We start from the raw sequence: 20,822 nt of genomic DNA on the forward strand, positions 1-20,822 counted from the left end.
TTGGGCTGAAATTAAAAAAATCTATGCTTTGACCAAACATCAAGACTGATCCATGGAGTATTCAAAAACACGAATTTAATTAAATATAATTTTTTAAGCACTCTCGGGATTAAATACTGAACCCGACCAATAATGGCAGTGAGAGGTTCTTCATCATCGGGTTTGGTTTTGGGGAGACATTTTTAGGTGTCTACAGAAGCCCCCACTTTGACTGAATTTGTAGAAATGTCAGTTTTGAAAACGATAGTCAAAGTAGCCGATAGGGACGGAGAATGATTTATGACGTTCTGCGATCCTAAATCACTCTGTATACGCCGATACCTGCAGAAAAATGTTAATTCCGCAGATAAAAGAGTAAAAGGATAGAATACATATCTGACACCAGTGTATCGGTGACAAATGAGTTAGGCAGCTTCCTGTGCTTGAAGGAATCCACCGGATGACGTTTGTTGAAACGCTTTCCATGCCTGAGGAAACCCGACTGAGGAATTTGGTAGCTTTCTAAGCCTGAAGAAATCTACCGGATGATACTTTCCATGCCTGAGGAAAGTCGACGTATGAATTTAGTGTCATTCTATGCTTGAAGAAATCCACCGATAATGCTTTCCATGCTTGAGGAAAGCCGACTTGGTGGTTTTCTATACTTGAAGAAAAATCCCCCAATAACACTTTCCATGCTTGAGGAAAGCCGACTTGGCGGTTTTCTATACTTGAAGAAAAATCCAACAATAACGCTTTCCATGCTTGAGGAAAGCCGACAACTGCTGAAATTTAGAAGTGTATGATGGTTCGATTATCCCCGAACGTGGGCCGCAGATGATTCACACCTTCAAGTCGACTATCCGACCATATTAGGTGTTTAAAACATTGACAAAATTGACTTTGACGCTTCCTAGGGGCAAAATAGTAATTTTGATACCCTTCAACCGTCAGTTAGAATTTTCCGCGTAATTTTACTGAAAAATTAACTGTCCAATTTGCGCGGAAAATCGTGCAATTTTGGTCAAAATGTCAGGAATATTCGCTGCCAGCTTCGAAAAGTGTGCATGAAAGAAGCTTGAATTTCGTGCCACGTGGACCAATCCCGCGACACGGTACTCTCAGAGGAAGAGCCAAACCATCCAGTCTCTCATGAGGATCCGTCTCTGATCGACCACCCTTACCCCTTGATGAGGTATGACGATGCCTCAAGCCGCACCTCTCTCTCCTAGCCTTAGGTCTCAGCCTATGAGGAGGGATAGGCGGCCCCTGCAAAAGTAAGTCATGTTAGATGCAAAATGAATAAAAAGTATCACAAAATATGGGTATGAAAGATACCTCTGCAGTGTCTTCACAACGACAAGAAGCTCAGTCCCTCAATATCACTAGCTGCTGACGAAAGGCGTCTAATCCCCTAGCCTTCATTGCACCACCTCACGAGAGAACTGTCAAAAGACAAGTCAGTAGCGATCGACAATATATATGCAGATAAAAAGGGCAAATAAATGACTAACCCAAGTCCGACGTCGTGGTATCGACTGCTCGATAAAGCGGCGATCTGGGGGAGCTAGAGGAATCATCTCCTCAACAGGGCCATACACCCCGTGATTGGTGATGGACACAGGTGGAGTGACGAACTCCGCGTGCGCATCCTACAAGATAAACTAAGTAGTCAGCATATACTTGGGGGCTACACAAAAGATAAATACGCAAAAATAAAAGATACCTCCTCTCCTCCCTCGAGCAAAACAGGAGGTGGTGCCACGAGCGGTAGCAAAGCCTCGTTATAACACAGCTCCGGACAAGCATTCGTCTGCATTGGCGTGCCCTCTGGCGCCCTACTTGCCAAAGTCCCCAACCTCGCCTTATCAAATATATGCCGAGTTGAGCGAGTTGGAACAACAAAGGCCTCGGAGGAGTGCTGAATAGCTACTTTCTCTCCAAGATACACCGCAGCCTCATAAGTCCCCTGGAAATAGCGACGCTGGGTGGTGTATTGCGCGGCAAGCGCAGGGATGTCAAAATTGGCCCATGGCTGAAACTCTACGGCCGGCTCCTACAAAATGCATACTCATAAGACAAAATCCTATTAGAGGTATAAAAGAGAGGGCATCTAAAAGAAACATACCGAGAGGATCAACTCTCGAATGCGCCTCGAAGTGACCTCTGCACTATGACGACCTCCCCAACTAGCAGCAAATAGGAGCTTGCGAGGCGAGGGTCTTGCCGGCGTAAGAGATGGAAAGTACTCGTAGAACCAGATCTACGAAAGGAAAAGATGTGTCAATGGATGCTAAAGATAATTCTAGAGCTAAATTTAGAAATAATAAATTGTACCTCTACGACTCTCCAAAAGCTGGAAAGTGTAATGTCTCCCTCGAAGGAGCTGTGTCGGCTAGAAAGCCGCAATCCAACTGGGAAGTCAGCATAGGCTAAGCAGGCCCAATCATATGACTCGATTAAAGCGAGCTCGCGAACAACAGTTAGGTAGTAGAGAAGCACTCGACTACCTCTGTCAGGAGAAAAAGTCCCTAACAAAAGGATCAAAGCAAAAATGCGCACTCGCTGCTCTGGGTAGTCGCATGATCTTGAAAACCAATAGCAAGCGTGCTCCGGCGGATGCATCTAGTGCTGAGCGGCGTCGGGTCAGCCTCAGCACGAGCCCGAATAGTAATAGGGCCAACCAGCTCCAGTACCTCCGAAGAGAAGACAATGATGTCGCTATCGAATGGGAGAGGGACATAAGTGAACTCCAATCCCGTAATGAGACTGAAGTCATTAGGGGTAACAGTCAGCTCCCCCCAAGGAAAGTGAAAGGTGTTGGTGGTGTCCCAAAAGAACTCCACCAAAGCTCGGACTACAAGGTTGCTATGTCCGAAAGAGTACATAGTCCGGGTGGCTCGCAGCAAAGGAGTCAGGCCACATACCTCCCACAGATGACGTAGACCGATATTGTCACGAAAATAGGTGTCGTACAGAGAGTCGATGGCCGTGTTTCCTGAGAAATGACCCTCCCGCGAATCCCTCGGCAAACATGCTCTGAGGTATGGAATAACGGCGCAAAATACAGAGCGTGCCCATCCCACTCTGGAAACTCCCCTACATAAGAGGAGGTGCCTATAGGGTTGTCCTCCCGACGAGTCTCCCTGGAACGAGAACGAGAACCTAAGCCTCGTTGTCTAGCCATGCTATATTATGCAAAGTACCAGAAAATTAAGGTTCTATAGTATTTAAGGTTTGCTTAGCCGCATGATACTATGTTCGCAAAAACAGAGTACGTAGTACTAAAACAAAGCACAATTTCAAACCGAGCATAAATGGTAAATTTCAGCAATCAAATAATTTCTTGTAATATTATAATAAATATTGTGACAAATTTTGATAAAAATGGCAAGCAAAAACACAAAGAACGGGTCACATTGTTCACACGAACTCAAGAGGGTCAACAATGGCAAATTGCTCGTTTCTTCACTAAATCGAGTAAAACAAGTCTCAAAACACTCTAAACATGAAATATAAACGTAATCTAGCAATTTCAAGGTATAAAAATTTAATAAACAAAGAAAATTAAGCAAAGATGGGTTCAAAATTTTCGAATACCCGCGCAAGAAACACATCCAAATTCATCCAAAATTGGACTAATTTTGAGAAAAACCTACATGGATCCGGAAAATTGATGAAACAAGCTTTGATTTAAAACAAGTTTGAGTGAATTTGGTGCACAAATGAGCGAGAATGAGTGATTTAAAGATCCGAGCAGAAACAAATAGCAGCAGCAACTTTCACGGCAAATGGGGAAGAAAGGGGTTTTATTTCGAAAACCCGACTCCGTCTCAAGACGACCATTTTGTTGCCAGGCGACGGAGCACAAATGCGGCGACGATGCTTTCCAGCTTGCGCTAGTGTGGCGTCTGAACATGTGGACCTCATAAATGATTATGTGGACCTTATGCGGCAATTTTGGGTTCCTTGGTACGCTAGTTATCCCCTATAAGAAATTTGACATGATTAAGTAATCGTCTAGGTTACAATCACATTAAGTGATCGATTTGAGGAAAGATCGTCTCACCTAGCTTAAAGAACCTAGACATTGGCTCAACGTGGAGGCACCGACGTAATGGTTTATAAACAGAAAAGGTACAGACATAATGGTTCACAAGCAGCAAAAGCGACGACATACTAGCACTGCGGAAAATTCAGCAAATATCACGGCAGCAAAGTTCGAGCGAGCTTTAAGGATCGATAGGCGTTGATCTTTAGTAATTTTCTTCGGAATATTATCGCAACAACTGGAGATGACTTCGGGTGAAGCAATCGTCGATCATGTTCCCTGGCTTGCGGAAGATGGGCACAAAGCAGTTGAGGATCGTTTCGGGCGAAACAATCCTCGATCATGTCCCCTGGCTTGCCGAAGATGGTCACAAGGCGGCAGAAGATCGTTTCAGGTGAAGTAATCTTCGATCATATTCCCTGACTTGCGGAAGATGGTCATAACACGGTAGAAGATCGTTTCGGGCGAAACAATCTTCGATAGTCTTCTTTGGCTTGCAGAAGACTATCACAACGAAAATTAGAGGCAGTTACGGGTGTAGCAGTCTTCAGGCGGTATCCCCTAGCTTGAGGAAGATCGTAAAAAAAAAAAAGTTCTTTGTTTAGAGACGCGTGGACATAACAAGAAGATCCATTGTTTAGAGACGAGTGAACATCAACAGCGGCAAAGCAGCAAAATGGCGTTCCCTAACTTGTTGAAGGTTGTCACAACACCAAATGCAGCAAAAAATCGGTTACTCATAGAGACGTATGCTTGACGGTGCAAGACACGTGTTTCTTAACTCTCTTATCTGTTTAACTAACGCTGGTTTGCAGGTATCAGCGTTACAAGAATGATTTGGGATTGCAGAACGTTCTGAATTATTCTCTGTCCCTATCGTTACTTTGACTTTTGTTTTCAAAACATAAATTTCTCCAAACTCAGTCTAAGTGGGGGCTTCTATAGACACCCAAATATGTCTCCCCAAACCAAAAGCGGTGATGAATAGCTTTCACATCATTTGATTATCGAACGAGGCAAAAGTGTGGAAAGTTTAATGATGAGGACGTTTTTATTAGAATATTTCTCTTTCTATTTTATAAAAATATTTCCTTTTTACTCCTATTTATGAAAAATAGCCAGTCCAATTTGGTTTGGTCCATAAAAAAGGTCCAATAATAGTGTAGTTGGATTAGGCTCGAATAGAGCTTTCCAATGATATATGATATGCCCAATTCCGATGACTTATAAGGAAGTTATGGATTAAATTAGATTAGGCCCGAATATCTAGATGAGTGCCTATTAACTATTATTCTAAAGAATGTTTTATTAAGAATAAAAATATTAATCAGATTTCGAAAACTGCTCAGACGCATGATTACCTGCAACTGGTATTGAAGGTAATTACGTGTGGAAAAGCGGTTTGACTTTTGGACCAGCGCGAGACGACGGAGTCGTCGCCAGATGCTGACCTTCGTCGCCTAGCGACGAGGTTTGTTGTTTGGCACTGGCTCCTGTCATTTGCGACGGGAGGAATTTTATTCCGAATATGATTTTCTTTATCCCGTGCTACTTTATCTTATAAATAGGGGTCGTTTCTCCCTGTTTTGAAATCATCTACATTCACAATTAACACCTAGAATTCTCTAATTCTCTCTCTCTAAAAGCTAGAAGCTTTCTCTCTCTATTTTCTTTTACTAAATCTTCCCTTTTGCAAAATTCCTCATACATTAGCTTTAGGAACACCTAGCCAAGTTCGAATTTGCCTTCGCCCTAGACGTGAAAGGTTTAATATTTCTGAGGGTTTTGTCCCAAATCTCTATTTCAGTTATTTAATTTTATTTTCCTTTAAGTTACTAACGCGTGTATTTTGTTATTAGAAAGATATACGAGGCATCGAATTAAGTACTTTAATTGTTTTATTAATCTTTTAATATAGAAATCATATTAGATTGTTATTTTGATTCCTAGAATCATGTTAGCATGTCTTTATTGCTTCCTAGTATCATGTGTTAGGGTTAACTAATATTTCTAATATCAAGTATGATTATTATGATGCTTCCTATTTCTTTTCTAATATCATGTTAGGGATAAATCTTTAATCTTTATTGTTTAGTGACATGCTAGGGTTTGTTATTAATCTTGTTAGTATCATCCCTAGGATCTTGCTATTAATATTATGCTTTAACATAATTATTTCAATTATTATTGTGATTTCGATTATGATTATTATGATATGATGTTTATTATTATGTTACTTGTTATATGATTATTATTGTTATTGCTTGATCACGCCTTTTATACATGTTTAAAGGGAATTTATACTTGTAATCACGCTTAATAAAAAATTTAATAATCTTGTTTAGGGATAATATTATTATAATTCAAGTGATCGCCAATAATATATTTATTTATGCAATAAATTCAACCTACATAGATTAAACAGGTTCAGGGTAAACCTATCAATTGCATATTAGTCAGAAAACGCACATGAATACAAGAAAAATAAAGTAGAGGTCTATTATTAGGGTTGGTTCAATCTCTTTTAGGTTGGATTTGTACCTTCATCCCCAAACTTCCAGTCATGGTTCCAGACCTATTGAGGTTAACGATCTCCTAGATCGTTAAGGGGTGTAACCCTCACCCTATATGAACGGTTTACAAGTTCCTAAAACTTGTCGGCGACTATTTTGCTCTAGCTTCCTTCCTTTTGGACACCACCATGCTTAAGTGTATGATCACAGTGGGGCTCAAGTGTGGGATGGCTTTAAATATTCCCTACACCCATGTTATGACATTCCAGAACCACTATTTCTAGAAGGTATCAAGAAGCCTGGATTCATAATATTCCACGATTGCTACTTCTTAAATGTCGATTTAGAAATCATTCAATCAAAACTCTCAACTCAAGGGTGCTACGATAGGAAAGCATTCAACTTGCTATTTAGACTAGAGAAAAATTATGTTGCTACAATGACTAATCAAAACGCCATCAAATATGAAGCCTTTGACCCAACCTTGTTGATCACCCCTTCTAATGAGACCTTCGAGCATGGATGGAGGAAATCTTTCAAACATACCAATCATAAAGGTAATAACTGAAAGGTATCATTTGCAAATGGAAGATGTTTGAAGAACCTGACGATGAGTCCACTTTAGATTTTAAGGAAGCTGAAAATTTAAGCCTTGTGGCCATTACTGAGTCTTTATTTTTTAGTTCTAAGGACAATGATCCCAAAGAGGATTCTTCTTTTGATGTACTTTATTTTGATTTCAATAATATGAGCTCTATTTCCAAGTATATGATTTCTCTTGAATCTTTTGAATGCTATAACAATCAATCTAATGAAGATGATAATATTAACAAGTTTATTGAATTAATGAATGAGCTAGAGCAAAAGAACCCTATCATTGAAGAAACTAAAACAATTAATATATTAACTAATGAGAACAAAAGGGAAGTCAAAATTGGCTTAACTTTAAATTCGGAAGAGCGATCGGTCCTCATATCGACGCTCAAAGAATTCAAAGACGTGTTTGCCTGGTCATAAAAGGACATGCCTGAAATAGATTGGGAAATTGCGGAACATACCATTCCCTTGAACCCTAATTCTAAACCAATAAAACAAAAGCTTCGACAAATGAAACCTGATGTCGCTCTGAAAATAAAAGAAGAAGTAAAAAAGCAATCAGACGCATGTTTCATTCGCATATGTAATTACCCAAAATGGGTAGAAAACATCGTCCAACTCCCTAAAAGGATGGACGAGTTCGCATGTGTGTCGACTTAAGGGACCTCAACGAGGCTAGCCCTAAAGACAAATTTTCTCTACCTCATATTGACATATTGGTAAATAACACGACTGAACATGCAAAGTTATCCTTTATTGATGGATACGCGGGTTACAACCAAATTCTAATGGAAAAAGAAAATGAAGAAAAGACTTGCTTTATCACCCCTTGGGGTTACATATTGCTATACATTCATGCCATTTGGTCTAAAAAATGCAAGAGCTATGTACGAAAGAACGGCTATGTCTCTCTTTCATAATATGATGCATAAGAAAATAGAAGTGTATGTGGATGATATGATTGTTAAGTCCAAACATAGAATGGGACATATAAAAGCTTTATGAAAATTCTTCACTCGCATAAAAGAATACAAAATGTGATTGAATCCACAAATATGCGCCTTCGGAGTAACTTCTGGAAAAGTTACTCGGATACGTAGTAAGCATACTAGGTATTGAGATTGATCTCTCTATAATAAAGGTAACTTTTAATATGCGTCCCCTCAAAAAGAAAAAGAAATTAGGGGGTTTCTTAGTAAAATATAGTACATAAGTCAATTTATCAACAAATTGATTATGACTTGCGAGCCACTATTTTAAAAAATGAAAAAAGAGGAAAAACATGAATGGGACAATCAATGCCAAAAGAACTTTGAGAAAATCAAAGATTATCTAAAATGTCCACCAGCTTTAGCACCACCAATACCCAAACTACCTCTTAGGCTATACGTCACAGTCACAGACACAACCACATGAGCCATGTTAGCAGAAGAGGTAGAAAAAGTCGAGCATGCAATATATTACAAAAGTAAAAAATTCATTCAATATGAAACAAAATATAGCACCTTGGAAAAAACAAGTTTAGCATTAGTGTAAGAAACTAAAAAATTACGACATTATATGCTACCACACACTTCTCATGTGATTTTGCAACAAAATCTGATAAAGTATTTGTTTGAACAACCATTCATACATGGAAGAATATCCAAGTGGTTGGTAATGTTGAGAATGATTCCGAACGTTTTTCGAACCTAAATCATTCTTGTAACGCCGATACTTGTAAACTAGCGTTAGTTAAAATAGATAAAAAAAGTTAAGAAACGCGTATCTTGCACCATCGAGCACGCATCTCTAGAGTGACCCATTTTGTTGTTTTATTTTGTTATTATGACCTCCACAATGCCTCGTGAATGCTATCTGAAGGTAATAATGCCTCGCTACCTTCATTTTCTATAACAATCCTCTACACCCTGAGGAACATCGTCGAAGGAGATCGTACCTTGCTATTGTTGATATTGTGGTCGTGCTTCGTCGTTGTTGATGCTCACTCGTCTTTGAAAAATGAAGCTTTTTTTAGGAATGTTCACTCATCTCTGAACAATGGAGCTTTTGATGACATGTCCACGCATCTCTAAACACATAAGCTTTTCTTGAGGAATGTTCACTGGTCTCTAAAAAAAGTGCTTTCTTGAGGAATGTTCAATCGTCTCCGAACAAAAGAGCTTAAAAGGAATGTCCACGCATGTCTGAACAAAGAGCTTTAATAGAATGCCCATGCATATTTGAGCAAAATGGCTTGATTGATATGTCCACGCGGCTCTGAACAAAATAGCTTTAATAGAATGGCCATTTGTCTCTGAGCAAAAGAGCTTAAATATAAATGTCCACGCGTCTTTAAACAAAAGAGCTTCAATATATATGATATGTTGACGCATCTCTAAACAAAGAGATTTTATTGAAATGTCCACGCTTCTCTGAACACAAGAGCTTTGATGAGATATCCACGCGTCTCTGAACAAAAGAGCTTGATGCTATATATTCTTTAAAATCAAAGATTGCCAAAGGACTTTGCTAGTGTTTTTCTTAGGGTTAACCTAAGGCTAGGTGTGCTTGACTCATTGTGATTAGTTGACTTGAGGTTAACTCAAGGATTATTATGTTTGACTTAATGTGTTTTGAAACATGTATTAGACTTAACTCGATGAGATATGACATGTCATGACTCATGTGTGCATTTGGCAAGGAAAAATGTTGGGTTTCGATGAGTCCAACTCACCGCGGAAGGAAACACAAGCCAAGACCACACTCACAATTAATATAATCACAAGACATAAATAACTTAAAAAACAAGAATTAAGGAAAGATAAATACCTTTGAAGCGTGCTTCTCTCACAACACGAGCTCTTACTTGGGAAGCTTTTTGTCTCACTCGCACGAAGACCTCCAACGGGAATCCACCCGCAACTGGACCCCGACAAGGTCCAATGCTTAGAGGTTAGCTAAGCTCGACCTAATAATCGAGTAATTATATGTGTTTAAAGGTTTTTTCAATGGAGATGCCTTTTCTAAAACCATACTCAAGTGAACAATCCCAAGGTATGCCATGGCTATTTATAAGGAGTGCTTCCTTGTGAATTCCACTCATCTTTCAATGTGAGACTTTTTTCAGAAAAAGATCCCACATGGAAAGAATGTTGAATTCAATCCTTAGTTAAATAAGCCAAAGAATAACAAAGTAAAAAGTGTCACATGGTTAGATGAGGAACACTTCCTCACTTGCTCCCCAACGCAACTCACATGCATTGTGATCTAAACATGTGGCACCCAATCTTGAGCCCCAAGTTAGGTTCGGTTGGGCTGCCACCTTTTAGCCCGTGTCCATGACTCGCCACCTGGGTCCACGGCCCATTGGCACGTGGCGCGTTTCCACTTGGTGGATGCCAACGTGGCATGTCGCCACCTTGGCGCACCTCCATGTGGCACGCCGTCACCATGGTGGCTGCCAACGTGGCACGCTGCCAACATGGTGGCTGGCATGTGTGCTACCACGTGGCGCACTTCTATTTAGCGCGCTTCCCAAGCTTTTTGCGCGGCTAGGGTTTTTACTTGTGTAGACACCTAAAAATGTCTCCCCAAAACCAAACCCGATGATGAACAACCTTTCACCGCCATTATTGGTCGGGTTGAGTATTTAATCTTGGAGTGCTTAAATCCATATTTCCATTTCATGAACCAACCCAACTTCTAGCCCATTTCCCCAAAACATAACTTACTTTCCTCTTTTCGTGCCTTTAAACCCAAAATAATTCATTTCGTGTCCTTTAAAATCATTCATTTCGTGTCCTTTATATAAAAATATATATTCCAATTTATTTTTGTCCATAATATGGGTCCATTGATTAAATATTTGGATAGGGATTTAAAAGAGATTTCCAACGATATATTATAAGCCCAAATCCGAGTTATAACGAATAAGTTATGGCCAATTTATTAAACTAGCCCAAACCGAACCTAAGTCCACCTTACCTACGACCCAATGATCATGTGGAGGGTCCAAATTATTTAATCCCATTCCTAAACCAATTAGGATTAATTGGAAGCTTCTATAAGTTTCTAAAAGATATGAATTATCCTTTTTGAAAAGATAAGGTTAAAGAGTTTGAAATTGAATAAAATTCCTTTTTAGAAAATCCTATTTCTATCCGAATTGAAAGACATTCAAAGATAGACAGATATTATTTTCGTGCCTCATAGTTTTTATCCAAATTTTATATGGTTGGATAGCCTTTGAAATTATATTTCCAATGATATGTTATAATATCAATTTCGAGGTATAACGAAAAAAGATATGAATTAAATGTCAAACTCTATCCAAAACTGACACCGTCTCACTATTTCGGCCATATCTTTTTTCTACAAAATATTTTAATCTGATTCTAATTGGGTTATAAAGTAGACTTCAAGGGCTTTCCAACGATATCTTATTTATCTTATTCCTATTTCTGGATCAAAAGATATGATAAAAACAAAAACTGCAAAAACTGCTGTCTATCGCAAGAGTTTTATCCGATTCGAAATCTTATCTTTTCTTGATTCTTCGACCTTCTTTTTCCTCTATAAATAGAGGTCATATCTCCCCTTTTCCATTCAAAAACAAGCTTGATCACAAAATAATTATCTTCTCCCTCTTTAGCCTAAACACTAGCCTCTCCATTATTTCATTATTCCTTCCTTTAAACACTCCAAGGAGTCCATATAATACCCAAATTTCTATACTTGAACCAAGGCGTGAAAGGTATAATTAACTGAGGGTTTGGACCAAATCAACTCTACTTTTTATTTGATTTGATTTAATTTTATTTATATTTTTATTGAAGTTACTAACAGTTTATTCATGATGTAGCAATTTAAAGGAAACGCGGAAAGTGAGTAATTAATCACTTAATTACTCTTATTTTTATTCTTGTTGCTAGTATCATAATTAGGTTTATTATTATTTGGTTTGATTAACGTTATTATTGTTAAATTGCTTCCAATATTAATGGTAATTATATTATATTTTTTATGATCACCATATTTCATGTTTAAAGGGAATATGTAATTGAAAACCACACCTAATAAGATAATTTAGACAACCGGTTTAGGTTCCTTTTTAATCTTGTTGTTTAATTCAAGTGATCACAATATTTTAGAATTATATGTTGCATTAATATTCAACCAATTTAGCTTAATAATAGTTTGGAGCAAATTGAATATTTTGTTTGTATGCCTTTGAGATCGCAGGATTACTTTTCACAATAAGAATCGAGTAGAGGCCAATACGGGCGAATGTGACTCAATGACTCACTTCGTACCATCATCCCCGATCCTTCTTTCGTGGTTCCAAACCATATCAAGTTAGTAATCTCATGGATTATGAATGGGATGTAACCTTCACGGGTCAATCGTTGATGTCTTCGTTGTCCCTTTATCGTGGTCGCCTTTTATGATCCGTGAACGGTTTACAAGTTCCTTAAAAACTTGTTGGCGGCTCCCTACTTTCCTTGTCCCTAATCGTATATGTCAATTCCACTTCCTATGAGTGTCAAGTATATTCACAACATGCTTTTAACGTAGGCGCACTTCGAGCGACGCCTACAATTTGGCGACTCCACTGGGGAGGATTCTTGGTTATTTATCGATTTGAGTGATCGGTATTTAATTGAGATGAGTGGATGAGACTTGAAAGATTCTTGAAAAATATTCCTGCAATTTAATTGGCATTGTCACATATGCATATGATTTTTTTTAGGTTACCTATTTTGCCACAATAGTACGTGTTCTACGTATGTGGCTAGCCCGGGGGATTTATGCTCTATCAACCTGAAAACGCTCATGGCAATAAGGGTTCATCTGAGTTTTTAAATCCACCCAAACCATGGAGTCGAGTTCGATTTCATCACGAACTCGCGGAGCCGCCTGTTGGCATATATCCTGAAGGGAGGCTGCTTTGCTAACGCGTCCAAACTCTTAACCATGGTACCCTTTGACACCCAAAAGCTTGACCATAGTGGAACATAGATCTTGACTTTAGGTTGCCAACTTCATTGCATCATTCATGACAATGTGATTATATGTGCATTTTTTGACTTTTTATTTATTTATTTTTTATCAAACCCTTTTTTTATTATTAGAGTCGAGCCATAGATTTTTTTTTTAAAAAAGAATAAAATAATTGAGTCAACCGGATTTTTATTCCCGTATACTGCACAAGAGTCAACTTGTTTTGGTCATATCTGGAGTTCTAGAAAGAGTTACATGTCGTGCCACCTATGGATCTGTAGCCCCGAGTTTTATCTTTCATTTGAAATTTGTTTCGTCCAAATCAGAGTTACAAATCAAAAGTTATAACCGATATACTACAACCTGTCCAGTTTAGATGTCTTTTTAGCGTTACCTTTTTTTATTTTTTATTTTTTATTTTTTTTTAAAAAAAATCGTGTCAAGCTAGTCTTACCCGGTTCTTTAATTGTGTCAACTCGTGTAACATAGGATTATATATTTTTTATTTTTATTTTATTTTTTGTACCCATGAGTCTTAACTCTTCTAGAATTCTAGTCCTCTTCCTAGTTTCTTGTGATCGATTTTTGTGCTAACCTTAACATGTGTTCTTTGTCTTTTATTGTGGTTGATCTTATTTATGACTAACTTTATCTTCTAATCTTGTTTTTTGATACTTTCATTCCTAATAAAATTCTCTATTTATTTTATTTATTTTATTTTTTATTATTTTATTTTTATTTTTACTTTTCTTTTTATTTTGGGGAAGTTGTAAAACTTGTCCCATTTTCGTTTTTATTTCTTTTTATTTTGGAGAAATTGCATAATTTGTCCCATTTTTATTTTTATTTTGGGGAAGTTGTAAAACTTGTCCCATTTTCTTTTTATTTCTTTTTCTTTTGGAGAAATTGCAAAAATTGTCCCATTTTTCATTTTCTTTTTCTTTTGGGGAAGCGATTTTTTTTTGCGTCATTATTAAATACACAATCACACACAATGAGTCTCAAGCACACACTAATACACACTAATAAATGCATAAACTGTGAATAAAATATACAAACTGAGTCATGATGCATAAACAGTGTCAAGTGTCATCAATCAAAGTACATAATAAAAACCCTCGGTCAAAAATCTGCAGAACTAGAAGAGTTAGGATTTGTGTCATCTCCAGCCTACGAATACGGGAACGGCGGACTAAAGAGTCCCTCCATCATTCGGGTACGAGGAGTAGTATCCCTACTAGTCCCTATAGCTCTAGTAGCAGACAAACTCAAAGCAGGACCTGTCCAACTTTGAAATGATAACGTAGGCTGACTCTAAGAGGTAGGAAGCGTCGGTGGAGGCATTGTCCCTGAAAACGGAACTGAAAATAAACCCTTCACCGATGGAGGCAGCGCCCCAGACAACGGAACTGAGTATAAACCTTGGTCCACAGGAGTAATGCCTGGCCTGAACTCAAGCTGTGAAAGCTGGGAAGATTAAGGCCGCTACCACTAACCCTGAAAGTGCTGGAATGGCTGAGAAGACTGAGGTTGCTGCCACTGAGCCTCCTGAAACGGCTGAGAAGGGCGAGGCTGCCGCTGAGACTGAGAATGCTGACGAACCTCAGGAGATCGTCTGCGACAACTAGGCTACCCCTCGTCCGAGTCTTTATGCCTCGAGCGCGAGCGAGACATCCGTCGCCCTGAAAGACACAAAATGAAAAGATGTCAATAGAGCAATATAGAACAAATGGTAAATATGGGAAAATAGGTGATTATACCTCAAGAACATCGCCCGAATTGCCCAAACAACTCACACCACGTTGAAGCTTGATGATGTAGTACTTCAAAGCTTCAACCAACTTCATAAATCCCATCATGTTTGAGTGCGTGGGCGGAGAACAAAGAAAAATCAGTAACAAGTGGTATTAAAATAAGATGGATAACGTGTCAAAAAGCTTACCGGCTCAAACACATCAGGCAGAGACTCCTGTGCCTGTCTAAAACCCTCTAATGTCAGCAATATGATCCTTAGTGATACAGATCGACCCCAGGTAACTGACAGATTAAGGCGAGACCTCAATCCTCCCCCTACGACGAGCAATCGTTTTAAAATACAATCGAATAATAAGGTTATTCGACGATTTAAGCAGAGACTAACAACAAAAGAAATCATACGTCGGGAAGATGGGCCGAAGGAGCCAAAGAAGGAAGCAAGTCTTGTGAATAATCGCCCTCCATACGCACAAGCACCAGCCAAGGAAAAGTGTAGCTCCCCCCTGTTTATCAACGCCCCAAGAAAACGTGAATCCAACATCGACTTCGGTGGAGGCAAAGGCACCACAAAGTGGTCAGCGCTGTGCTGACGAATAACGTGCTCCCCAAGATACCAAGCAAAGCGTACAATACCAACAAAGACAGTACGGTATGATGAAAGCTGCAAGGCATCGGGAAGATCAGTCATCCCAGCCCAAGGCCGATATTAGATCTCAACAGCAACCTGAAAACCATAAAAAGTTGCAATGAATTCCGAAACATCAACGTAGAGAATAACATTGATATACGTGTTTTATACAATGGTTTTCCCCGGTTTTACTTAGTAATTTTATATGGTTTTGAGCTCTACGGAGCCATTTCTTGCTAACAATCTCTTCTTTAGTGTATTCGATTGTTTTAGTAAGCTTTTCAGGAATATGAAGCGTTTCTAGGCAATTGGACGTGTTTTTAGTAGATTCGGAAGAGTTGATAGCCAAGAACTGCAATTTATGTGGAGTGCCCGACCGGGCATGGCTTGCCCGGGCAGACCGGGCAATGAAGAGTTCACAGGAAGAAGCCCAATTCTGAACGGTGCAACGCGCGCCCGATCGGGCAGGCTTCGCCCGGTCAGACCGGGCGATGAAGAAGTCAAGTTATGAAGATGCAATTCTGGAAACGTGTTACGCGCGCCCGACCGGGCGAGGCTCGCCCGGTCTGACCGGGCAAAGAAGGAAAACTGTCGTATTTTACGCAGCTTTCCTCCGCCCGATCGGGCGAGGTCTGCCCGGTCTGACCGGGCGATGTTCAAGATTGCGCGATTTCAGCTATTTCCGAATTTCTATCTTTTGGGGGTATAAATACCCTTTTGTAATTAACTTTTAAGGAGAGTTTTTCATTAGTTTTTCTCCTTAAGCCCTAGAAAACTCTCAAGAACCCTAGTTTTATTTCCTTTAAGCAATTTCAATCTTTTAATCCCAGATTAATCAATTGTTCATCAACAATTTGAGTTCTTTCAATTGGAGTAATTGGTATTTATCTTACTTCACTCTTTTCTGATATTCACTGTTCTCTAAATATGTTTTCTTTACTGTTTCTTGTTTTTGAACTTGATTTTGATTTTATTATGATGTGTGAGTAGTTTCCTTAATCCGGGATCTTGCTAAGCCCGATTATGATTGATGTATAAAGTAGATCTTTAAATTCCCCAATAATAATCCCAATTGACATGCTTAATTGATTGTGTTTATGCCAATACTAGATTAGGAATAATTAGTATTGTTATCATCCCTTTGTTCTTATTGCAACGGAAGTTGGGTATTAACGGGATTAGGTTATTCCAATTAAGGGTTTGAAGATCATCACGGAAGTAGATGATTGAATAATTAGGAATCTAGGCATGGTGTTTAATGTCCCTTATTCGCTTGATTCCACGGAAGTAGGCTTGATAGTTAATTTGGGAAGCCATTGATAACTTGGAAGAGACCTTTGGTATTATTATTAGGGATTGCTTTTCTTCTTGTCAATTGATTTATATATTGGGGGTAGATTTATTAGTTTATCAATCATAATCGTGGTAATGCTTGATCTTGGATGCTTTAGTTTATTGATTAATATTTCCTCTAGTTAATTGTGTTATTTAATATATTAGTTGATTATTATCATCCATTATTGATTGGTGACGTGCTTAGTGATTAATTGAGTCTGATTAATTGAATGAACCATAGTCTCTTGGGATTCGATCCTTACTTGCCCTACTACACAGTTAGAAGGAATAGTTAGGTTATTTTTGTTAGGTACGCGATAAGCCTATCAAATTTTTGGCGCCGTTGCCGGGGACTAACGGTTTCATATTGATTTTCCGTGATTCGTTTTTACTAAGCGTTGTTTGTTGCTTCGGCTATTGCCTCCTGTGTTTTTGATGTTCTTTGCCTAGTTCTTTGTTGTATGCAAACACGTCGCTCAGGGTCAGACGACTTAGTGCCTCTCGATTCAGAAATTGAAGCGACTGCAAGAAGACGAAGAAGTAGAAGAAGAGCAGGTAACAGAAATATGGAAGACCAAGCAACAAAGTCTCTTTTGGAGTACGGTATCCCTGACACAACAACCGGACTCCTTTCTAGCATTGTTAGACCACCTATCACCGCTCAGAATTTTGAATTGAAACCGCAGTTTATTCAATTCATATCCAATGATTCATTTGCTGGCACACCTCTTGATTGCCCAGTGAATCATATAGATGGTTTCTTGGAAAAGTGTGACACTATGAAGCTGAATGGTGTTACAGATGATGCTCTTAGACTTCGCCTTTTTCCATTCTCATTACGGGATAGGGCGAAGGAATGGTTAAGAGATGAGGGTTCTGGTTCCTTTGATACATGGGATAAACTAGTAAAAGCTTTTCTGGTCAAGTTCTTGGGACAAGAAAAGACTGCAAGATTAAGGAACGAGCTATCCACTTTCAGGCAATCAGATGAAGAATCCTTATATGACGCATGGAGGAGATTCAAGAGATTACAGAGACAGTGCCCTCATCATGGCATACCTGAATGGATGTTAATCCAAACCTTTTATAACGGTCTAACCCATGAATTCCGGATCTATATCGACGCCGCATCTGGAGGCTCCCTTTTAACTAAAAATCCAACCGAAGCAAAGGAGCTGGTTGAGAAGATGTCAGCCAATGACAACTATCACCCAGGCGGCCGAAATAGTGTCAAGAAAGGAGGTAAATTAGATGTTGATGCTCTAACTCTTTTAACTAGTTCTGTGCAGGCACTTTCAAGCAAGTTCGATAGATTACAAACTGGATCTTCTAATAATGTGCTAGAAACTTGTCAAATGTGTAATACTCAAGGTCACATCGCACCTAATTGCCCACGAAATTCGAATGAGGTATCAATTGAGGAAGCCAATGCCTTCTACAATTCCAACCCTAAAAGACCATACGATCCCCATTCTAATACTTATAATGAAGGTTGGAAGAATCACCCAAATTTCTCATACAAAAACACCCAGGCTCAGCAAAATCCACCTCCGCCCCCACCTCGAAACAACAATTATAATCCACCTGGTTTTCAACCAAGACCACTCCTAGTACAACAACCCATGCAACCTATGCAACCACTCCCTCAAAAATCCAATCTCGAACTAATGATGGAGAACTTCATCAACACCACAAATAATTCCATCCAACAGTTACAAGCCCAGAATAAGCTCATGGAAAATCAAATAAGCCAACTTGCTCATCAAGTCGGCCAATCTTCAAAAACACCAGGTACGTTTCCTGGCCAAACAGAGCAACCACAAAAGGGGCACATGAATGCTGTAATTTTAAGGAGTGGAAAACAGTTGGAAGACCTTCCCGTAAGGGAACCATCAACGATAGATATTGAGGGAATGAGTGAAAAACAGGGGATTTTGCAAAATTCTTCTTCGCCCGGTCAGACCGGGCAATGTCCGCCCGATCGGGCGCGAGAAGCAGTCGACGAAAAACAGGGGACTGTGCGAATTTCTTCTTCGCCCGGTCAGACCGGGCAAGGTCCGCCCGATCGGGCGCAAGAAGAAATTCCAGACAAACAGAAGAACATAAGCAGCTCTTCTTCGCCCGGTCAGACCGGGCAATCACTGCCCGACCGGGCGGGAGATCCAGACAGCCTAATTCCAAGGAATGATGTTCAAGAAAAGCCACGGGAACCGATCCCACCTCTCGCCCCATACATGCCAAGAGTCCCTTTCCCACAGAGGTTAGCCCAGGCTAAGTTAGAGAAAAAGTACGGTAAATTTCTAGACATCCTTAAGAAACTTCACATTAATATACCGTTCTTGGATGCAATTTCTGAAATGCCTTCTTATGCAAAGTTTTTGAAAGACATGCTATCTAACAAGAAGAAGCTTGCAGAGAATGCTACTGTTTCTCTAACTGCAGAATGTAGTGCCATTCTGCAAAACACTCTTCCTAAGAAACTAGGTGATCCAGGCAGCTATTCAATCCCAGTGAAGCTCGGAGATATAGAGATCAATAGAGCGCTATGCGATCTTGGTGCAAGTGTAAGCCTTATGCCGCTCTCCATCTGCGAAAAGCTTCAAATGGGTGAGCTAAAGCCTACAAGGATATCTCTGCAACTTGCAGACAGGTCAGTTAAATTTCCCCTCGGTATACTTGAAGATGTTCCATTGCGAGTTGGTAAATTCTTTATTCCATGTGATTTTGTTGTTATGGAAATGGAAGAAGATGCCCATGTCCCTATTATTCTTGGTAGACCATTCTTAGCTACTGCAGGTGCGATTATTGACATGAAGAATGGGAAAATAACATTTGAAGTAGGGGATGAGAAAATGGAGTATTCATTACTGAATGCTATGGGAAATCCGTCTATGGGTGAGACTATTTGTCAAGTGGATGTCCTCGATGATCTACAACAAGAACAACTTCCCCTGATCAAAAAGGAAGATGCTCTTGAAACGGTGTTGATAGGGAGTATCCATGATGAAGATTGGGAAGTAAGGGAGTACACGAGGCTACTAGAAGACGCAAAAGCTAATCCAATCATCGCTCCAGTCAAGGAAGTCCTTAGTACATCGAGTGTTGGGGAGAGTTCGACGCCTCCCGAGGTAGAGTTGAAACCCCTTCCATCTAATCTTAAATATGCATATCTTGGTCCTAAAAATACATACCCTGTTATTGTTAATGCTGAGCTTAATAACATTGAATTAGAGAAACTTCTCGCTGTTTTAAGAAAATATAGAAATGTTATTGGGTATACCATTGATGATATCAAGGGTATTAATCCCTCTTTTTGTATGCATAAGATCATTCTTGAGGACGATCATGCCTCCTCTAGAGAACCTCAAAGAAGGCTAAATCCAACTATGATGGAGGTAGTCAAGAAAGAGGTTCTCAAATTGCTTGCTGCAGGAATAATCTACCCTATCTCAGATAGTAAGTGGGTTAGTCCTGTACAAGTAGTACCAAAGAAAGGAGGTATGACAGTTGTCAAGAATGACAAAGGCGAGCCTGTTGCCACAAGAACTGTTACAGGGTGGCGGATGTGCATTGATTACAGAAAATTAAATAAAGCCACCCGTAAAGATCATTTCCCCTTGCCTTTCATTGATCAAATGCTCGAACGATTGGCTAACCATTCCTTTTTCTGTTACTTGGATGGATATTCCGGTTTTTTTCAAATCCCCATCCGCCCTTGTGATCAGGAAAAGACTACATTCACATGTCCATATGGCACCTTCGCATATCGCAGAATGCCATTCGGACTGTGTAATGCCCCAGCCACGTTCCAACGGTGTATGATGGCTATTTTCTCAGGTCTCATAGAAAATTCTATGGAAGTTTTTATGGATGATTTTTCTGTTTATGGTTCATCTTTCGATATTTGCCTTGATAATCTAACAAAGGTGCTCCATAGATGCCAGGATGTCAATCTGATATTGAACTGGGAGAAGTGCCATTT

Source organism: Chenopodium quinoa, unplaced genomic scaffold, assembly GCF_001683475.1.
Source record: "Chenopodium quinoa cultivar QQ74 unplaced genomic scaffold, ASM168347v1, whole genome shotgun sequence".
NCBI classification, from domain to species: domain Eukaryota; kingdom Viridiplantae; phylum Streptophyta; class Magnoliopsida; order Caryophyllales; family Amaranthaceae; genus Chenopodium; species Chenopodium quinoa.